The sequence below is a fragment of the Schistocerca nitens genome, chromosome 6, assembly GCF_023898315.1.
Source record: "Schistocerca nitens isolate TAMUIC-IGC-003100 chromosome 6, iqSchNite1.1, whole genome shotgun sequence".
Classification (NCBI taxonomy): domain Eukaryota; kingdom Metazoa; phylum Arthropoda; class Insecta; order Orthoptera; family Acrididae; genus Schistocerca; species Schistocerca nitens.
This window is the reverse complement of record NC_064619.1, coordinates 448,903,400-448,926,666: the sequence shown is the minus strand read 5'-3', so window position 1 is coordinate 448,926,666 and position 23,267 is coordinate 448,903,400. Positions and strand designations below refer to the sequence as shown.

The following is a 23,267-nucleotide window of genomic DNA, read 5'->3' as shown; positions in this document are numbered from 1 at the left end:
CGAAAGTAGTAAACATCAGCGTGTTCACTCATCATTTAGAAGATGTGCAGTTTGCAGTTCAAGAAAAATCCTAGTCCGAACTGTGTGGAAGAGCTCAGTGTGCAATGTAAGTTTTACGCCTGAGAGCAGGCAAGAACTGTTTCAACAGATACCACGAAAATTAAAAGAAAGTTACACCAAAGTTGAACTACCGACTATCGAACTTGTATACTGCAATGGGGTAATGTTTAGCTGCGGTGACCACATTTGATTCTAATATTTTGCTGCTCTTAAGGTGAATTTCTACTAATACACTGTGGAAAATATATCACAAAAATAAAACTAAAGGGTAAAAGTGGATCAGATTTGAAATATGTAAATCATTGTTCATGCCTCTGTAGGGTAAATTTTTGTGGCGTTTGCCTGCCCTCAAAGAGTTGGTATACGGAACGTGTACATAGAAGGGCAGCACGAATGACCACAGATTTGTTCCATCTCCAGGAGTGCATCGCGGAAAGCAGAAGTGGCAGACGCCATCTATCTGCAAATTACGTCTCACGTCGTTCCCTATAGCCACATCAGTTCTGCGAGAGGACTCGAGGAATATACTAGAACCCCCATGTATCACGCCCTTAGGGGCTGAGATGACAAGTTTAGAATAATTACAATGTGTACAGAGGCATTTATGGAGGTATTCTTCCCACGTTCCATGTGGCAACGAGGTGAGAAAACCCTAATACGTGGCTAAATAGAAAGTGCCCTCTGCCATATGCTTTACAGTTGTTTGCGGAGTTTGGATGTAAAAGCAGGTATCACCAGCACGGATAACCGTGCGTGTTAAAGCGCCGTCTTCAGAACAGAGAGATGCGCAACCCTGAATCGATGGATTAACGAGGGTCGGTGTGCCGGCCAGCCTAGATGTGGTTTTTAGGCGGTTTCCCACATCCACTACGTGAATTCCGCGCTGGTACCCAAGTCCCACCTCAGTTACATAATTGGTATGCATTTCGAAAACTTTCGCATGAATAACGAAAACGTAGACAGTTTGGGTACACATGTAGCGTCCTGGGGGATAGTGGGGTGGCGACAGGAAGGGCACCCGACCACCTCTTAAGCTAACCGTGACATATCTGTTAATAACCATGCAAAACCTGCAGCCATGCGGGATAAAGGCACAAGAAGAAGATGATGATATATGAGAGGTGTTTAAAATAAAAGGCGCGAAACAACACTGTGGATATAATTGAAGTCTTTAGTTCGAAGGATTCCTGTGGCTGTGACAGGAGCCTCCTCCACTTTGTCCTTCAGTTCGCCATCCGAGTTGAAGCGCTTTCCTTCGAGACATTTTTTTAGCGGACCAAACACGTGGAAGTCGCAGAGAGACATGTCCTGGCTGTTGGATGCATGATCAACCCCCCCCCCCCCCACCACCACCACCACCACTTGAAATTGACCATGACATTTTGAGTGACCTTGGAGACGAGTGGACGTGCTTTATCATGGAGCACAATCACTCTCTCCGTGAGCAGCCCAGGACGTTCGCTCTTGATGGACTTGCGTAGGTTACAGAGTCTGATAATACACATCACTATTAACGGTTTTCCGTGCTCGAAAAATGCGATGAGTATCGGGTCTTGGACGTTGACCTTGCCTGCAGAGTGCACAGCTTTGAATTTTTTTGGGAGAGCTGACGACGCATGTTTCGCGTCCCTAGCATATACAGGGTGTTACAAAAAGGTACGGCCAAACTTTCAGGAAACATTCCTCACACACAAAGAAAGAATTATGTTATGTGGACATGTGTCCGGAAACGCTTACTTTCCATGTTATAGCTCATTTTATTACATCTCTTCAAATCACATTAATCATGGAATGGAAACACACAGCAACAGAACGTACCAGTGTGACTTCAAACACTTCGTTACAGTCAATGTTCAAAATGTCCTCCGTTATCGAGGATACATGCATCCACCCTCCGTCGCATGGAATCCCTGATGCGCTGATGCAGCCCTGGAGAATGGCTTATTGAATCACAGCCGTCCACAATACGAGCAAGAAGAGTCTACATTTGGTACCGGGGTTGCGTAGACAAGAGCTTTCAAATGACCCCATAAATGAAAGTCAAGAGGGCTGAGGTCAGGAGAGCGTGGAGGCCATGGAATTGGTCCGCCTTTACCAATCCATCGGTCACCGAATCTGTTGTTGAGAAGCGTACGAACACTTCGACTGAAATGTGCAGGAGCTCCATCGTGCATGAACCACATGTTGTGTCGTACTTGTAATGGCACATGTTCTAGCAGCACAGGTAGAGTATCCCGTATGAAATCATGATAACGTGTTCCATTGAGCGTAGGTGGAAGAACATGGGGTGCAATCAAGACATCACCAACAATGCCTGTCCAAACGTTCACAGAAAATCTGTGTTGATGACGTGATTGCACAATTTCGTGCCGATTCTCGTCAGCCCGCACATGTTGATTGTGAAAATTTACAATTTGATCACGTTGGAATGAAGCCTCATCGGTAAAGAGAACATTTGCACTGAAATGAGGATTGACACATTGACAAACTGACAATGCCAGCCACTCGTGCTGGCGAAACGTCAGAAAAATCATTAGATGAACGTCGGCCGAAGAACCCGAGACAGAAGCCAACAGGCAGTTTGTCAACAAGTGGCCACGAAAGCCTCAACAATTTTGGATTGACACATTGTTGGATGAACCATTCGCAAAAGTGTACCCGTGGAGGCGAATCAGCTGCTAATAGTGCCTGCACACGCTGTACATAGTACGGAAACAACTGGTTCTCCCGTAGCACTCTCCATACAGTGACGTGGTCAACGTTACCTTGTACAGCAGCAACTTCTCTGACGCTGACATTAGGGTTATCGTCAACTGCACGAAGAATTGCCTCGTCCATTGCAGGAGTCCTCGTCGTTCTAGGTCTTCCCCAGTCGCGAGTTATAGGCTGGAATGTTCCGTGCTCCCTAAGACGCCGATCAATTGCTTCGAACGTCTTCCTGTCGTGACACCTTCGTTCTTGAACTCTGTCTCGATACAAACGTACCGCGCCACGGCTATTGCCCCGTGCTAATCCATACATCAAATGGGCATCTGCTAACTCCGCATTTGTAAACACTGCGCTGACTGCAAAACCACGTTCGTCATGAACACTAACCTGTTGATGCTACGTTCTGATGTGCTTGATGCTAGTATTGTAGGGCAATGAGTCGCAAGTCATCACAAGCACCGGAGTCAACATTACCATCCTTCAATTGGGCCAACTGGCGGTGAATCGAGGAAGTACAGTACATACTGACGAAACTAAAATGAGCTCTAACATGGAAATTAAGCGTTTCCGGACACATGTCCATATAACATCTTTTCTTTATTTGTGTGTGAGGAATGTTTCCTGAAAGTTTGGCCGTACCTTTTTGTAACGCCCTGTATAAGTTTGAACCGGTTTGCTTGTCACCACGTTTCGAACCTTTTCAATCCAACACTCCTTATAGAAGTATATATCAAGGTGCAACTCATGTGCTCTCAGTTTCAGTTCCTCCAATACTTCCCAAACTTCACAGAGGCTGTCTTGCATACTTTACTGCACTGTAGACTTTTTGGAAGAACGGATATCTGTAGCACTAAACTAACCGGGGCATATTCCGCGTTCACGTTGCCTGTCTGCCGGCTTCCAGGTGCAACAAAATTCTGATTTTCAGTATTTAATGCTATTGCTAACCAAATTTAAAATGGTGTCATAATCGACTCACTAAGAGCTATAATCTTATGTTAAAGGTTGGACACAATAAGTCTAGTATTACCGTTAGGAGCAGTGTGTATGCCTTGAGGCAGTGCAACGCAGGGCGCGCAAATTACCTTGACTATTCGTAATCAATGCATTTAGCAATAAATAAGGACGAAGGAAGTCGTCTGATAACCTAATGAGAAAGGAAATGCGCCCGTCGTATTGGTGAGAATTGAAGTAAGACTATTATTTTTATACATAGTATTTTAATAATTAATAATATTGATATTCGTGCCACATCTGCTAAATAATACGTTTGATATGGTCATGGTTTGGCGAGTTGACGGAAAAGCACGATAGCGCCTGCAATACTCCGAGAAAATATTTCAATTACAACTTCCGAAAAAATGAATAAATAACAGCTAGGCAAACGTCTACACACTTGCAGTTCACTTGATATATCACCAACCAAAGAGACAGTAAAAAAGATAAGTAATAATATCACTAGTCTCGTATGCAAACAAAGAAAAGAATTTTATTATTACGAGTATACTGATTCCATAAGATAAAGGAGGAGCAGCACCACAGAGGAGAAAAAATACAGAAGGCCTGATTTCGCGAACATAGGCGGAAATGAAGTAGCATTCCAGTTTACACGCTCGCATAGCCACAGATTGTAGAGCTGTGTTCTCAATCTTAGTGCTAAGCGAAGAACTGAATGGTGAGCGGATGCTGAGATTTTATACTCTTGTTTTTTCAATTACAACGTTGTCAAAGTTATGTGACTGATATGATGGAATTTCTATTTCCTTTTGACAAATGAGTCTCAACATCTTCGATAATGATGAATTCAAGTTTCTATTAGGGAGGCATTGGACTGAGGTAGTCTGTATAGCTGTTTGAGTCATCCCGATACGGTGGGAAACGATTAGCACATCTGCTTAGTAAGCAGGAGATCGGGGTTCAAATCCCAGCTGTGGCAGAAATTTCTAACTGATTTCTTCAGCGTCTATCATTATCATAGTTGTGAGAGTTTGTGCTATTAGGCTACAGTTCTTAAATAAATTTTCAGACGAGAGCTTTTCAAATACTGTATTTCTCTAAATTGTAATTTCTTGCAAGTTATGTTAAAATGATGCACCAAACTCGGGTGCAAACAATTTTCTTCTTCTTCTCCTCCTCCTCCTCCTCCTCCTCCTCCTTTGATCTTGGTCATCTACGGATGATTTTGTCATCTTTCCTGATTTATTGCCTTTCTTCTTTCATCTGTCCACACAGAGATGTGCTTTGTGACCTCCTCCTGAAAACCCCTGAACTTGCTACACTTTTTTCGAAAAGTTTGCCTGTCTAGAGTTTCTAGCTTTCGTAACATTAATTCTGATAAGTGTTTTTTTTTTCATTTCCTCTAAACAACTGGTATGTGTTTTGGAATTCTTGTCACAATGGTCAAATATTTTCTTAGTGTTTATAACTGCGCATGTGGTCAATTCCATTCCAACAGCCACTGTCGGTAACAAGCCCGTATGAAGGAGTGGGGCTGGGCACTGGGCTAACAACCCAATCCGCTAAAAACGTTTTTGTTTACGAAACACAAACTTGCCTTGGACACGGATGGATACAACGGAAGACAAAAAGCTCGAAGGGAAAACGGCCTACGAGTTGTAAATTTTAATTCTGGGTCTAGGAATATTCAAAGCCTATATAAACCAGGAAACATCCAGATTATCGTCCCAGAAATTAACGATATAAACTGGACATGGTGGCAGTACAAGAGGCAAGATCGCTGGGTGAGGGTACTCACAAAGAAGATGGATATGTACTATTTTATAGAGGATGTGTAGATAAAAACGAATTCAGCATTGGTTTTGTGATACATGACAAAGTAGAAAATTCGGTTAAAGAATTCAAAACTGTTAACAAAAGAATGTCCTACACAGTCCTCGGAAACCAAGTGTCAGACGTCACACTTATCAGAGTTAACGCCCCGACAGAAGATAAAACAGATGACGAAAAGGAAGAGTTCTACGATCAGCTAGGACAAACACATGAGACCACACCAACAAGCAATATCAAGATAGTTCTGGAAGCTTTTAATGCAAAAGCAGGAAAATAAGAAATAGGTAACAACTATAGGAAGGCAAAGTTTGCATGACGAGACCAATGAGAATAGTCAGAGGATGATCAATGAAGCTATCTCAAAGAACCTGAGAGTAAGGTCGACTTACTTCAAGCACGACAGAATACATAAGGAAACGTGAGCGCGCCGGATGGAAGAATTACCAACCAGATAGATCACATGGTGGTGCAACAGCGCAATAGCCATAGAGTCATGGACATCACGTCGTATGGAGAAGCCTACTGTGCATCTGGCTACTTCCTTGTTGTGTGCAGATCTAAAATGATGTTCACCTACATACATACGAAGAAGGAGACATTAGAACCTGCTTTGAATGCTGGGAAACTGCAGGAAAGAGCAGTTAAACAACAATATGCTGAAGGAATCAAAAACCATTTTGAGACCCTAGGAAGCCTAGAAGCAAGAGAGAACGTAGAGAAAAAGTGGGAAAGAAGAAGTAAAGGTCACGGTACTAAGTGTAGCGGAGGATACGATGGGAACTAAGACGCAATTGAAGGAGAGAGGACGGTTCGAGACATGGCAAAAGGCTACAGAAGAGGAGAGTGGCTGACAGACATGGAGAATGAGCATAAGAGTCAACATTTTCTCAACATCAAAACGGAGACAAAGAGAATCCTGAGAACAGAGAAGAGATTATATCTAACCAGTTTATTAGAACATGTTTAGGCAGACAGCCAAAACAACAATTCAAGACAATTTTTCTAATGTGTCAAAAATCGAAAACGTGAATTACAGAACCCAACATGTTTCATTAAAGATCAGTGCGGCAATTTCATAAATGACAAGGAAAAAACTATAGAAAGATGGAGAGAATACGTCTCAGAGCTCTTGAATCGCCCAGACGCAGATCAGGTGTGCCTGTAGACACCATAGAAGAACATGAAGATGAAGAAGAATGAGAAGTGGCTTAAGATGATGTGAAGACTGCAATCAAAAAATCTCAGAAACAATAAGGCCCCATGGGAGGACAGAATAACAAGAGAATTAATCAAAGAAGGAGGTGAAAGCTTGCGCTAGGAGATATATGAACTGATCCAGTTGATATGGAGGGATGAGATATCGCCAAAAGAATGGAAATTGTCCGTAATATGCACGATATACAAGAAGGGAAGTAAACTGGAATGTGGTAACTGCAGAGGTATAAGCTAGCTGAATGTAACCTACACGGTACTGATTATCGTTATCCTCAGAAAATTACAAACATTCGTAGAGAATAACAAACAGGAGTACCAAGCTGGCTTTCGACCAATCCTGTCGACAATGGATCACATTTTCACCCTAAGGCCACTGTGTGAAAAACACTGGGAATATGATAAAAATATCTACAGTCTGTTCGTCGATTTTCAACGAGCATACGACAGCATCCACAGGAATAGCTGATACAATGCACTGCGTGACTTCAGAATCCGTGAGAACCTCTTGAGAATAATGCAAACTTGTATGGATGGATTAAGGGCTGAAGTGAATTTCCGAGGGGTCTCGTCAGAAAGGTTCGAGATTGAGACAGGATTCGATCTCATGTGTTCTTCCCAGTGACATCTTAGAGAAAGTAGTAAGGAAATGGGGGCAACAGGTATGGGCTGGAATGCACATAGATGATAATTTCAATGGTCTCGCGTACGCAGATGATATAGTACAGCTTAGTGAAACGGTCCATGAGTTGAAAGAAACGCCGGCCAGTGTGGCCGAATGCTTCTAGGCGCTTCAGTCTGGAACTGCGCGACCGCTACGGTCGCAGGTTCGAATCCTGCCTCGGGCATGGATGTGTGTGATGTCCTTAGGTTAGTTATGTTTAAGTAGTTCTAAGTTCTAGGGGACTGATGAAGTCAGAAGTTAAGTCCCATAGTGCTCAGAGCCATTTGAACAATTTTTTTTAAAGAAACGTAGCAGGAAATGGACAACTACGCACAGAAGGTCGGGCTAAAGGCAAATCAAGACAAAACTGAGTTCATGCAATTAGGAAAAAGGCAAGAGCAGCAAGAATTTCTTGAGACAAATGGCATGAGGTTCAAGAGAGTTCTGGTACGCAGTACCTGCGTCAGGCTGTCTGTGGTAGGAATGACAGGACCAAAGGAAGACTGAATGTCATTCGTGTTGTGAACTTTATTTTAACAGAACACACTAAGTTAGATTTATTAAACATCTGTTGGAAAAACACATCCAATGGTACTGACTACTAAGAAACAGAGTAATTTACAATCATAAAACTGTAGCAGACTGATTAATAGCAAACATCAAATACAATAATAAAAACTGTAGCAATACAGCTAAACATTCTTTGTCAAAAGAAACTTTAAGATTTACAATCCAAAACAGAAGTACACTCCACAAATAAGCACCATGTAAGAAAACTACTATACTGCCGGATAGCTGAGGTGCTCAAGGCACGCAAGAGAAATAGACAGGCAAAACTGGTGTTAAATATTCAGACCTGAATGGTGGAAACAGTCAGTGAAAAACTTCATGAAATCAACAAGTCTTAAGTCTCCTAGAATTTGGCCAGTTCAAAAACCAACACTGCTTACAAGGAGTAAGATTAATAACCATTCAGTTGGCCGAGACACACTTACATAAACACATTTGAGTAAATAAATATAATAATTACTCAATTGGCAAATTAGTTGGTTTACCCTTCAACAATTTACTTGAGCGAGAAAAGAGAGCTGCAGTGGGAGAGCTGTGATTAAGACACAAATAAATACATCGACGTGCTATACAACCACGCCTTGGCAAGGCGTAGTGAGCTCGGAAAAATTAAGTGGTGCAGGACCACCTGCACCATGCTGGCCGTTCGGTCGAGCGCGCATTTGGCTCCCCTTTCGGAAACTGCATCTGCTCTATCAACCAGGCATGTTTCACTCTAGTCCCACCAAAAGCAACACAAATGGGAGTCTAACTACAGTGAAATACTGAATTTAGTACAGGAATGGGGCCAGGCCTCTACTATAGACTGAATGCTGCTGGCACGACAGTCCAAATTACAGCAAAAAGAAGAGAAAAAAGAAACAAGTAAATAAATTTTCAGTGAGTTAACAGTCTAATAAATGAAGCCTAAAGGGCGGTGAAAATATAAACGCAGTTCTTAATACAGTTACCGAGCAGTAAGTTCGACTACCAACCACAAATCGTACCAAACTTGCGCTACGTGGGCGAGGGGTAAACAAGTAACCGCCACGCGGAACGGAGCACTAAACCCTATTCTAACGCATTCGGTTGGCTAACGAACCCCTGACTAACAGATATAGAACATACCTTTCGAATAAAATTACAGCAACTTATACGATATTAGTAACAAACGTAAAATAAAGTCCTTACTGAGAGAGGCTTCATTATTAAGATTAAGAGGTCCCACCCTTACAAACAATAAAAAACATAGTCAAACGTGGTAGTACAAACACCCAGTAAGGCAGTAAGTGAGCTCCAGTAATAGTACATGCAGGACCTGATACACAAAACGAACGCACTTAATATATAAATGCGCGACGCCAAAAATCCGACGCCTTACAGCAGCCAACTTCGAAGCTGAGACCGAACTTGGCAAATAACGCTCAGATTTGAGTGTTAAATACAGACACAAATTCAATATTTTAATAGAAGCACACACACAGTTTTCCTGGCTAGATACAGAAGCGGAATGATATGGAACCGGACGTGAATCGCAAACAACCAACCAGAAAGCTACCGAACCAAATAGCCACAGTACTGGCACAGGAAATGACAATTATAGATATGGTTACTGCCAATGCTCGGCTCGCTCGCAACCGATACACCAAATCGGAAGCTCACCAGACATATCTGTACAACGATCCAGGGAGGACAGTTCGGAGCCGACAACTTGAACACAGCGGCGGTCCGCCGTCCGTCTCCAGATCTGGTCAATCGCTGAAGCACGCAACACGCTCCTTCCCTCGGTAGGCGCCCCATACGTCCAAAGGTTTGCAGCCGGCCGCAACCGAGATAATGAAAGTTCGCAATCCAGGAACCCGCTTGCCTGTCTTTTCGTGATATTGCTGCTACGCTCGAAGCCGGTGACTGTTAACTTGTACCAGCCATTAACTGCCGGAACACTACTCGCCCCGCCGCCAGGTTCCAATTCGGCCGTCTCACTTGCAAGCGAACTGTCTCAGCTCCCTGTTCTCACTTCCTTCGCCTCGGATCTCTGCGCGAACCACGCCAAGACGTTCTACCAGAGACCGTGGCGCGACTTATCGATGGCGCAATGGTTCAGGTTCACCAGTTAAAATATTTGGGATCTTGGTTTACCAGCGACAACAGACAGACATCAAAGAAAGCAAGTTAGCAGCGATAACAGCATAGAAATGGGCATCAAGTAAAGAAAAGCAGTGGGAATGAAATGCATGTATTCCTTCAGGGAGACGCTCAGCTTAAAATCAGTACCAGATAATTCTGAGATGAGAATCTATAACACAGTGATATGCCCAGCAGTCATTAACGATTCAGAAAACTGGAGCGTGACAAAACGTGAGACGGAGAAACTATTGCGATTTGAAAGAAAAATAATGAGGAAGATATGGGGACCGATCTTAGATAAAGGAGGATGGAGAAATAGGAGGAATGAGGAAATCTACTTCTTGATGCAACAACCAACAATACTACAAAAGCCGAGACCAGACGCCTCGTAGGACGACCAGGGCAGCGCTGGATGGAGGACCTGGAAACCCTGGAACTGAAGACGCCTGGAGGAACCGAGCACAAAACAGCAAGGAGAGAAGGCATTTTGTAGAAACAACGCGTTGTCTGCAGGGCCTGTGACCGATGGATACGTCTGTATGTGTTCCCGGGTTCATTCGAACCGAGTTACCATAAAACAAAACGCTCCTTTTACTGAGAGTATCGGACGGTTTCCAGTATCTGTGTGTCTTTCTTAATTACTTCTTCTCATCCGCGAAGTCCCAACTTTTCCATAGAAGCTTGCTTTTCTTTTTCTCCGAAATTTAAATTTCTCCATTCTTGTTGAGGACTAAATATTCCGCTGCATAAAGCCATCGAGTAAAACAGAAGTGATTTCTGGTGTTCCCCAAAGTAGTGTTATAGCCCCTTTGCTGTTCTTTATCTATATAAACGATTTGGGAGGCAATCTGAGCAGCTGTCTTCGCTTGTTTGCGGATGAAGCTGCCGTTTATCGACTAATGAAGTCATCAAAAGATCAAAACAAACTGCAAAACGATTTATAAAAAATATCTGAATGGTGCGAAAAGTGGCAGTTGACCCTAAATAACGAAAAGTGTGAGGTCATCCACACGAGTGCTAAAAGGAACTCAATATTCGGTTACACGATAAATTAGTCTAATCTAAAATCCGTAAATTCAATTAAATACCTAGGTATTACAATTATGAACAACTTAAATTGGAAAGATCACATAGAAAATGTTGTGGGGAAGGCTAACCAAAGACTGCGTTTTATTGGCAGGACACTTAGAAAATGTAACATATCTACTAAGGAGACTGCCTACGCTATGGTTGTCCGTCCTCTTTTAGAATACTGCTGCGCGGTGTGGGACTCTTACCAGATAGGACTGACGGAGTACATCGAAAAAGTTCAAAGAAAGGCAGCACGTTTTGTATTATCGCGAAATATGGGAGAGAGTGTCACAGAAATGATACTGAATTTGGGCTGTAAATCATTAAAAGAAAGGCGTTTTTCATTTCGACGGAATCTTCTCACGAAATTCCAATCACCAACTTTCTTCTCCGAATGTGAAATTATTTTCTTGACACCGACTTAAATAGGGAGGAACGATCACCAAGATAAAATAAAGGAAATCAGAGCTCGTACGGAAAGATGTGTGTGTTCATTCTTCCCGCGCGCTATACGAGATTGGAATAATAGAGAATTGTGAAGGTGGTTCGATGAACCCTCTGCCAGGCACATAAATGTGATTTGCAGAGTATCCATGTAGATGTAGAAAGCACTCCGGTTTTATGTCAGTGCTGTAGCGTTACATTTTTTGTTTTTACTGAATGCAATTCTTTATGGTAAATATCCTTCGTTAATTGAGAAACTACTTCCATTTCCTGGACTCTATTTTTATTTGCTTCCATACGATCGTATTCATATTCACGTTACGATCACTAGGCAGCAACGTATCTTGTGTCATGAGCTAAAGAGAGCAGATTACACGTGTTGTGTGACATGTGCGGATATTAAATTCCTCCAGGAGCTCTTACGTAAGGCAGCGCCTGTAGGGAATTACGCAAGGACGAAGCCCCATCCCTACCGGAGATCGAAACGAGGATTGCCGCGTGCAGAGCTAGATGCACGGTCAAGTAAGCTACGAGCTACCGTTTCACAGTCTGTTGGAGTTCGCGAGCAATTTCGCGCTACCCCTCTTGTTGTCAGATCAAAATTGTAACCTCTATCCACCGGTACAGAAGTTTATGAAAGTAAGTGCCGACTATCTTTCTTGGTAGAGTCTCACTTAGGGCGCGTGCCAGTCAGTCACACGAACTACTGTACAACAGAGACGCCGAGAAACTAACTTGTCAAACACCTAGACAGTTTAACGCCTCAATGATAGTTTCTCTCTTGTTCCTGGCATGAATAACAATAACTTACAACTTTCGCTTACTAGAACTCACGTGCTACAGATCAAAAATGGTTCAAATGGCTCTAAGCACTATGGGACTTAACATTTGAGGTCATCAGTCCCCTAGACTTAGAACTACTTAAACCTAACTAACCGAAGGACATCACACACAGCCCTGCCCGAGGCAGGATTCGAAGCGCTAGGAAGATCTGCAGCTTCTGTGAGAAGCATAGTAGCAGACTTTGGAGGTGAAAATATCGACCAGTTGACAGTCAGTCACAGTTCGAAAACAACAGCTACACTCATTAATATCAAATGAAACTATATTGTTCCAGACCTTTTCAAGTCCCAGACATACTAGGAGGAATACTAAGTGAGCTAAGGCTTAAATGGCAGTTTGGATTGAGAAAGGAGGCGTACTAGTGTACTCTGTGCAGCTGTGCAAAGCCACTGTGCCAGGGTGGCGTAGTGGTTAGCGCATCTGTCTAGTGAGCAGGAGACTAGGTTCGAATCCCTGTCTTGGTACAAATTTTCATTCGTCGCTTCACACTGCATGCTTCACTCAGCCTTAGTGTGGTACAGAAAGGAGTTACCACTACTCAATGATGTAAAGGATCTAATAGATAATAAAATTAACTTCTCGCAGTGGGATAAATTTACTAGCAGTTACGGCGATTACTTTTTAAATAATAAACTGTTTACTTGCTTTTTCCATCTGTTGCGTTTTATTTGACTGTCCTTATAACAGTTATTGACGAAGTTCGCCGACAAGATGTTAGCCGCCCCCCTAAATGAAGACGCTGGGCGCTGGTTCCAGGTGTTCACGTAACCCGCCACCGCTGAAGTCGTGTGCATTTGCCAGCCGGTTGTATGGCATCGCCGCAGTACGATATGTCGACGTACAAGTGGTAGAGTGGCAGTAACGAGCTGTCGGGTATGAACGTGTCCATGATCATACCATGAATGAAAAATGGTTCAAATGGCTCTGAGCACTATGGGACTTAACAGCTGAGGTCATCAGTCCCCTAGAACTTAGAACTACTTAAGCCTAACTAACCTAAGGACATCACACTCATCCAAGCCCCAGGCAGGATTCGAACCTGCGACCGTAGCGGTCGCGCAGTTCCAGACTGAAGCGCCTAGAAGCGCTCGGCCACATCGGCCGGCCTACCGTGAATGAAACTGCCTGATTTGTTGATGTATCAACGCGGCTGTCCAAAGTGACTATTAGGAATGGCGTGCCACTCCCAAACATGGCGTAAGAACAGTTGTCGTAATAAGATACTAACCAACGGGTACCGAAGTCGAATGTCACGCCTTATCAAAGACAATCAGTTTCAAATACGACAGAAACTGCTTCTGACAGTGAATGCAGGTCTACCTCGACCAATTTCTGAGCCATCTTTGTGACTGAAACTGCATTTAATGGACATCTGGAGTCTAGTGCTTCGCAAAAGTAATTCTATACTTCTATATGTATATAGACACTCCGCAAACCACCGTAAGGTGCGTGGCAGAGGGTAACTACCATTACCTGTAATATCCGCTCCTGTTCCACTCGCACGAGCCTTAATTTCCCGTATCGTCTTCGTGCTACTTATGCGCGATGTATGTTGGCGGTAGTAGAATCGTTCGGCAGTCAGCTTCAAATGCCGGTTCTCCAAATTTTCTTAATTCATGGTGAATATGCTGTGGACGCTCCTACCTTCCAAGATTACAATAGCTGTGTTTACAGGGCTTCATTCTTACAGTCGTGCTTTGGGGAAACTATCTGGGACTATTTGGAACAGCAGTAGCAATCAACATCTTCGCAATTTGGTAGTACTACGGGATCTAACTGTCAATGAGTGGATTCAGCTGGTTATGACGTTCGTGAAGAAACTTGTGTTTCTCCCCCGACGAACTGTGCCCATTAACAAGGCCAAAGGCGGTATTACATGATAGTAGCGTTATGTAACCTGGTTTGACTAATTTTTTGTGAGGACAGTTTGCTACACTTGCTTGTCTCTATAGGCTGGTTCATCTTAGACTAGAGATTTAGTAAAGGGGAGAATACTTTAAGTGCCCTCCCAAATGAGAACACGGCTAGTGGGCGTGTGTGTGATCCCTCACGATTTAGAAGGTGATCAAGTGTCGATTTCTGTAGAGAGTGACTGCAAGATGATTCCAGGAGCAAGGGTGAATCAAGCAACACATCATTCGGCAAGGCTTATCCTGGAGTAGTTTGAAGAAGAGACTCAAAATGTGAATAAAATGGATACAAAAAATGCATTTATCGAAGATATTTGCATGGAGCATCCAATTCTTCCTACAAGGAAAGGATCTCACATTGGGTCACTAATTTTGATCAAGTTGAAAATAAAGAGAAACGTGAATCGGCTCTTTACAAAACACTCCCTAGTTTTCGAAAAAATCGAGGTCAAAGTTGATGACGAAAAATCGCATTTCCAATGCTATACATCGTGGCTTTCTTTTTCATTCGATATTTTTTTGGTGTGTTAGATAATATTCTGATAATTGGAATATCTTACTTTCCTTTTTTAAAGTAAAATATAGGGAGGTGTGATTCACAATCAAATAATTATATATTATAATGTACTGCAGTGTATTCATCGTGATACATAACGCTCTAGAAGGGACTTTCATAGATGATGATGATGATGATGATGATGATGATGATGATGATGATGATGATGATGAACGGACCTGCGCTGTGAAAATGTAACCACCTTTCGTACCTCTCTTTGTCAGCTGTGTGATGTTTACTTTTTCCGACAGGTAAAGAAATGCATCGCACGACTTCAAAATCATGCAACATCACAGCAGAGCAGAGAATTACAAGGTAGGACGGATGCTCCCAACGTTGATGCGTAGGTCCATAACCAGATGTCCAAGTCTATGAAGATTTGTTTTTATACGCTTGGTACGCACCCGTATTGATATCCCATATATATAAATGTTTTTAGCTACGTAAATCAAGTATGTTTTCTACAAATAGAGTACCGGAAAATGTCAATGTGGAGAGATTTCGTTTGTATGTTGCCCATAGTGCGAGAAATATTTACGTTTTTCCTGTTTATATGATATGTTTCAACCCACTGATTGCGAGAATTTTCACGAATAAATTACCAGTTAGGATTACGCAGTAGTGTGTATTTTTGTACTATGCAGCACAATTGAAAAGCTGATATTATCCTCTTCTTTAAACGGTTAATTGTTCAAGACTACATTCTAAACAAATAACTCCAGAAAACTCTACTAACGTTTAAACTATATTCGATTTCAACAAATTTCTCGTTTAGAAATTGTTGTCTTGCTATTGCCAGTCGGCTTTTATAACCTCTCTACTTCGGCCATCCACATTTCGCTGTCCAAACAATAAATACTCTTCTCCTGCTTTCAGTGTCTCGTTTCCTAATTTAATTCCCTCGGTACCATCTGATTTAATTCGACTACATCCATTACCCTTGTTTTATTTCTGTTGACGTTTATCAAGTACCGTTCAAATGAAATCTCAGACCATTTCGCATCTCTGATAAAATTACGCCATCGGCAAACGACAAAGTTTTTATTTCTTCTCCCTGCATTCGAAATGCTTTTCCAAATTTCTCCTTTTTTCATAGTTTCATTAAGTATTATTAGGATACTTTGAGGGTGCGAGCTAACATCCCAAAGATGTTCGGGCTCACATGCGGGTCCTCTTGCCGAAATGTCTTGGCTCAAACACGTCTAGGGGTTGAACCTCACGTGTCGCATTACACACCCTAAATTAGACACTTGTGACCCTTTGGTTAAATTGTTTGGCTGATGGGAAGTTTGCGAAATACGAAGTTAATATAACGTATAATAGCAGTAATAATAATATCGGGAACTAAATTAACGACGCATAAATGATGTAGACCACACATTTGCGATTTGGTTCGAATAATGTTTATTCACAAAGCAAACTAATGGAGGGATGTGGGCGTATTTAGAGTTACTGTTACACTTGAGCGCATATCCATTTGACGCAGTTCGATCATTCACAATATCATCGCGAAGTTAACAGTTTACACCAGGCGCGCGGCTGCTCACCGCTCAGAGACTAAGTCCCGCGATACCACACAACGCGACATTTTCTAAGTCGTTTCACTTCCTAGCTGCCTGAAGACCGACTGTCCGCTTTTGCGTCTGCATCTGAACTGTCCCCTTTGGTGTCTCCAGCCGAACCGTCCGCTTTCGCGTCTGCACCAGCACTGTCCCTTTGATGTCTAGACCAGAACTGCCTTCTGCCCGTCTCCGACTCCGTTTCCCGTGCACCGCCCATCTTCGCTCAACTGCCTAGCGCAATATCCTTTCCTGAAGCCGTCCATCTGATTGGCTACAGCTTATTCTATATTACTTTACATTTTAATAGCTTGACCACTTTCACGTTCTAAATAAAATAACAATAATATCAGTTACATAAGAAACGTTAAATTCTTTTACATAAAACCAATTCCTTCTTAACTACCGAGCGAGGTGGCGCAGTGGTTAGACACTGGACTCGCATTCGGGAGGACGACGGTTCAATCCCGCGTCCGGCCATCCTGATTTAGGTTTTCCGTGATTTCCCTAAATCACTCCAGGCAAATGCCGGGATGGTTCCTCTGAAAGGGCACGGCCGACTTCCTTCCCTAATCCGATGAGACCGATGACCTCGCTGTCTGGTCTCCTTCCCAAAACAACCCAACCCCCCAACCCCCTTCTTAACTTTGAATGTCACGGCCAGTAGCCTTGCACCAATGTGCTTTCTGGTAAATAAATAAAGAACAAAAGTAACTATTATGCACTAAACTTTACAACAAATATTATATTACCTAATGATTCAATAAGATGTCATGCTGTCATCGTTCAATGTGTTTTGCGAGGAGGAAATGATGATCTGATGCTTAACTGAAAATACTGATAAATTAAATTTACTATATATTTTAAACAAATAAAGTTACAGAGTTGATATTTACAACGTTTGTCATTTTAATAATGCGCTTCTATATGAAATGTCGATCGTTAAGATCGACCAAAGAGTTCATATTTTAGCGTTCAGGTCTTTGTTACAAAACTTTAACAGTAAAGCCTAAACTATTATAGATATGATCAGTATTCAAGTTTTATTGGGATCACCATAAAAATGTATGGAAGATAGCAGATTAAAATTACTGTGGCTTGATGCCCTGCATTACTACAGAATTAAACAGTTCTCATAAATGTTTCCCTTTATGGCCGATCTTAGGTCCGCCATATTTAACACTGCTACATCTGCTTGGCCACAAAAGCCTTCTGCTGGGTTTCCCTACGACGTAGGTTCTCGTCTGTCTCACTCGCACACTACAGCGCTTAGGAGTCAATAGACAATAGACGCCTGTGCGTTTCCCCATCTCGTGATGGATCTGCGCTCTTTGTGGTACGCGGTCCTGGACGACCGGGTTTGTTTCACAATTCCTGTTGACTCTTTTGGCCATATACTTAAATGAGAGCGCAATGCTCGTTAACTCACAAGGGATAGTCTACTACCCTGCTTCACTCCAAAAAAAAAAAAAAAATGGTTCAAATGGCTCTGAGCACTATGGGACTCAACTGCTGTGGTCATAAGTCCCCTAGAACTTAGAATTACTTAAACCTAACTAACCTAAGGACAGCACACAGCACCCAGCCATCACGAGGCAGAGAAAATCCCTGACCCCGCCGGGAATCGAACCCGGGAACCCGGGCGTGGGAAGCGAGAACGCTACCGCACGACCACGAGATGCGGGCTGCTTCACTCCATTTTCAACTATTGTTTTTCTTTTATCTCCGTCAACTCATACAACTGCATTCCGGTTTGTGTACAAGTTGTTGAAAACTTTTTACTCCTTGTATTTTATTTCTGCTACCAACAGAATTTCACGGAGTACATTCCGGTCAACATTGTCAAAAGCTGTCTCTTTATCTACAAATATTGGTAACCTAGATTTTTCTTCCTTCAACCTATCTTCCACGAATAATTTTAGTGTGAATATTGCTTCACGTGTTCCTAGATTTCGCCGGAACATAAAATGATCTTCCGCGAGATAGGCTTCTGTCGGTTTTCCGATTTTCTGTATTTAGTCTCTAAGAGAAAGCCATACACAAGGTAAGTCACGTAAGAAGTAACATACCTTTCATTTCGTGAACGGTTCCAGGTATCGAAACGAGGTTTTCGGCAAAGGTTAGTACGCTAAGGGGCATGCACCTTAATATAATAACGAGCCTTAACTATTTTATCGATCGAGATAATGAGGCAAGTATGATTTTTTCATATAGAATTATAAACTTTATCAGCATCCGAAAGCGCTTCAAAAGACGAGTACAGTGATATAATGTTTGTTAATGTTTAGGTTGAAACTCTTCGCGAAAGAATCCGAGATACTTACTAAAATTGGAAAGCAATATGGCCAGAGTTAGCTACTTCAGTGCAAACACCGCCAAGCTGAGCTATCGTGCGAGGCCCTGTTGTTATATGCAGCAAGACATACCTACGCTACTAGGGTAAATCTCCATTTCCTATACGACACAGGTACAGTGTCAACTATGATTTGTGTATATGGAACTACGGCGTATGCTATCTGCTGGCGCATCAGATGTGGCACAGGAAAACTATTTCAAATGTGTGTACGTTTCCAAGATTTGGGGGAAACGACTATAGTTTCGTCATGTAGTTTTCCATTTAGACCCTCCCCATTGCTGCTTACTTGTCCAAGCCCAAAACAGATACTTTAACGGAAAAAAAAGAAGTTGCTGTATTATCTTTCTTAGATCTGAAAGAAATGTACCTGAACTGTCTATGCCTGCAGATGCCTGAACGCTTCTTAAAGTAAACCACCTGCTGTCGGACAAATGTGTGTATAAATACTACTCGAAATTGCAACTAGACAGAATAAAATTTAAATAAACTAAAAAGTTTATTCAGGATGACTGACAACATGTCACCCACAAAAAAAAATACTTTTCTTAACGAAACGTAGTTTTACATTTAAGAATGTGCTCAAATTTTTTACCATCGACTGCAAGTTGAATTTGCAATCACCGATCAAGAGAAAAATGAACACATGAAAGTACATTGCATGATACGCCATTGCATGCTGTGGTGATTCGACGTTGCATATCATCTGGTGTAGTTGGGACTTCATGATAGACTGTATATTTCAGTGCTCCCCATAGAAAGAAATCAAGAGAAGTTTCCAGCCTTTGTAATGCAGCATTGCGTCCTATCCAACGGCCAGGAAAGTTTTCATTCAGTATTTGCGTTACAACATGGGAAGAGTGAGCTGTGTTGGAACCACATACACTGTCGTTTATTCAGTGGTACCTCTTGTAGAAGAAAATACGGTGGGCATACATTTTTCCATACTGAATTCCTGAAATGAAGTAAGGTCCCACAATGGAATTTCCTATGATGCCGTGCCATAGGTTTACGTTTCAATGTCGACGATGTTTTAACTGACAAAGTGAGTGCGGCTCTTCAGCTGCCAGTAGTGCATGTTACGTAAATTTAAATTGCTGTGGTTCGTAAAAATTGCTTCGTCGGTAAAAAGCACGCGTCGGAAAAATGTAGTTTTATCTCCCAAGCGATGCACGGAAACCCAACAAAATTCTATAAGACTTTCGAAATCACGTCTCCGAGTGCCTGACATAGTGACAGATGACAAGGATGGAATGTATGTCGAATGCGAATGACACTTCTCTGGCTGATTCCATACCCCATGGCAATACGTCTGGTGCCACCGTTCGCCGTATAAAAGTAGCATGTCTAACTTCTCATTAGCTTGTATGTCTGTATGCAAATACGTATTAACAAGCATTATATCACCGTACTCGTCGTTTCAAGTGCTTTCGGACTCTGTCAAAAAATATTTCATTGTATTTTTTTAAAATTACACTTGCTTCAGTATCTCTATCGATACAAGAGGTAAGACTATCGCATACCAAAGTGCCGCGTAACGTACTACCATTTGCCGGAAACCTCGTTTCGATACCTGGAAACATTCACGAAATAAAGGGCGTGTTACATCTTACGTAATTCACCCTCTGTTGTTGTTGTTGTTGTTGTTGTTGTGGTCTTCAGTCCTGAGACTGGTTTGATGCAGCTCTCCATGCTACTCTATCCTGTGCAAGCTTCTTCATCTCCCAGTACCTACTGCAACCTACATCCTTCTGAATCTGCTTAGTGTATGCATCTCTTGGTCTCCCCCTACGATTTTTACCCTCCACGCTGCCCTCCAATACTAAATTGGTGATCCCTTGATGCCTCAGAATATGTCCTACCAACTGATCCCTTCTTCTGGTCAAGTTGTGCCACAAACTCCTCTTCTCCCCAATCCTGTTCAGTACCTCCTCATTAGTTATGTGATCTACCCATCTAATCTTCAGCATTCTTCTGTAGCACCACATTTCGAAAGCTTCTATTCTCTTCTTGTCCAAACTATTTATCGTCCATGTTTCACTTCCATACATGGCTACACTCCATACAAATACTTTCAGAAAAGACTTCCTGACACTTAAATCTATACTCGATGTTAACAAATTTCTCTTCTTCAGAAACGCTTTCCTTGCCATTGCCAGTCTACATTTTATATCCTCTCTACTTCGACCATCATCAGTTATTTTGCTCCCCAAATAGCAAAACTCCTTTACTACTTTAAGTGTCTCATTTCCTAATCTAATACCCTCAACATTACCCGACTTAATTCGACTACATTCCATTATCCTCGTTTTTCTTTTGTTGATGTTCATCTTATATCCTCCCTTCAAGACACCATCCATTCCATTCAACTGCTCTTCCAAGTCCTTTGCTGTCTCTGACAGAATTACAATGTCATCGGCGAACCTCAAAGTTTTTATTTCTTCTCCATGGATTTTAATACCTACTCCGAATTTTTCTTTTGTGGCAATAAAACTGCTGGAGTGTTGTACCTTCTTTAGTTTACCTAAGGAACCTGATACTGGTCTTTCGACTAGAGAGGCCTACTTTTTACAGGGTGACAATTATTGAACTATATGAAATAAAATCGTCATAACTTCTGAAAGGTTTGCGTTAGTGCGTTCAAACTGCACGGTTGGCCGCGGGGCATGTTGGGAATTAGTACGCGCATGTGCACGCTAAGCCCACTTTCAATTTGATGGGTTCATCAAGAAGCAAAATTGACGCATTTGGGTGACGGAGAATCCGCATTTCGCGATCGAGGAGTCTCTTCACCGTCAACCGGTGACTGTGTGGTGCGGAATGTCCAGTCACGGAATAATCGGTGCGATATTCCTTGGTGGCACAGTCACTACCGAACGGTACGTGAAGGTTTGGGAGGATGCTTCCGTCCCCATTATGCAAAGTGACCCTGATTTCAACAAGATGTGGTTCATGCAAGACGGTCTTCGACCCCATCCAAGCAAGAGAGTGTTTGATGTCCTGGAGGAGCACTTTGGGGATCGCATTCTGGCTGTGGGGTACCCCTAGGCCACTGGCATGGGCCTCGATTGGCCGCCATGTTCTCCGGATCTGAACACATGGGACTCCTTTTTGTGGGGCTGTATTAAAGACAAGGTGTACAACAATAGCCCCAAAACCATTGCTGGGCCGAAAACAGCCATTCAGGAAGTCATCGACAGCATCGATGTTCCGATACATCAGCGGGTATGCAGGATTTCGCTATTCGTCTGCGCCACATCATCGCCAATGACGGCAGGCGTATCTAACACGTCATAACCTAAATCCGAATATCTGTAGTGACGGTTGAATAAAGTGTGTGCACGCTGTAGTTTGCAACTATTTAGGTTTCTTCTCATATAGTTCAATAATTGTCACGCTGTACGTATTCCCAACCTGATGCTTTAATTTTCTGTTTAAGCTTCTCCTCTCGGAACACCAGTACTCCTACCGTCCTTTCTAACTCCGCCCATTCCAGCCAACTCGTCTACCTCTGGAGCCCTTTTTTCGCACAGTGGTTGTGTAGCCACGGGCTACAATCCAGCTTTCTTGATCTGACCTGCTACACTGTTAACTACGCGGCTAGACATTAAAAATGCAACACCATAAAGACAACATATAACAAGTGTCAAATTAGCACGACGTGCACATGTTAGGGTAACCAAATGGTTTTCACTTCCGCGCAACCGCAGAGAAGGTAGGAGTAAAGTCGCCTACACTTCTCATTCTGTTGTGCCCGCGAATCTAAACCCCTGCAAGCCAGACTGTCCTCCAGCAATCGAGGTAGAACGAGACAGCCTAAGCATCAGGCGAAGTCCGTTTACGAGGAAATTCTAGCAGCCTGCCATATAGGTTTTTATGCTTAACGAAAACCATCTCAGCCATATTATTACACATGTATTGTGCGACGACCGATTTTGTTCTTACAAGGGGAGGCCGCCAATTGTGAAATTCAGATTCGATTCATACTGCGCATAATAAAAGCTCATGGCCAGAGGTGTAATGTGGCAAAGCACCAAGATGCACTTCTCAGCCGTTGTCGAGAAAATCGACAGTTAAAAGAAACCGTTGCGGTGAAATACTCTCTACGATTAATGATTTTCTACAGCGTCATAGCGCAGCGGTAAGCGCTGGGGTTCGTAATCCGAAGGTCGCCGGATCGAATCTCGCCCCCATGCAATATTTTTTTTATTATTAGTTTTTTGCAATTCAAATATATATATATATATATATATATATATATATATATATATATATATATATAAACTATTAATGAATTGCTTATGCATGTTGGTGAGGGTGGATCGCTCTCCAATTGTACCGCCTCCATTTTTCCGTTTGTTTAACAGGGTGTACCAAAGCTGTCCCGTCCGCACTGATTTTCGACGATGTTATAAGTTGC

The 23,267-nt window shown here is 42.5% G+C and overlaps 1 protein-coding gene across 3 annotated transcripts in view; it reads right to left on the bottom strand.

Annotated features, from left to right (window-relative positions):
- The window catches only part of LOC126262734 (voltage-dependent calcium channel subunit alpha-2/delta-3-like), a 374,776-nt gene that overhangs the window by 283,795 nt on the left and 67,714 nt on the right, over positions 1 to 23,267 (bottom strand). The window lies entirely within an intron of this gene.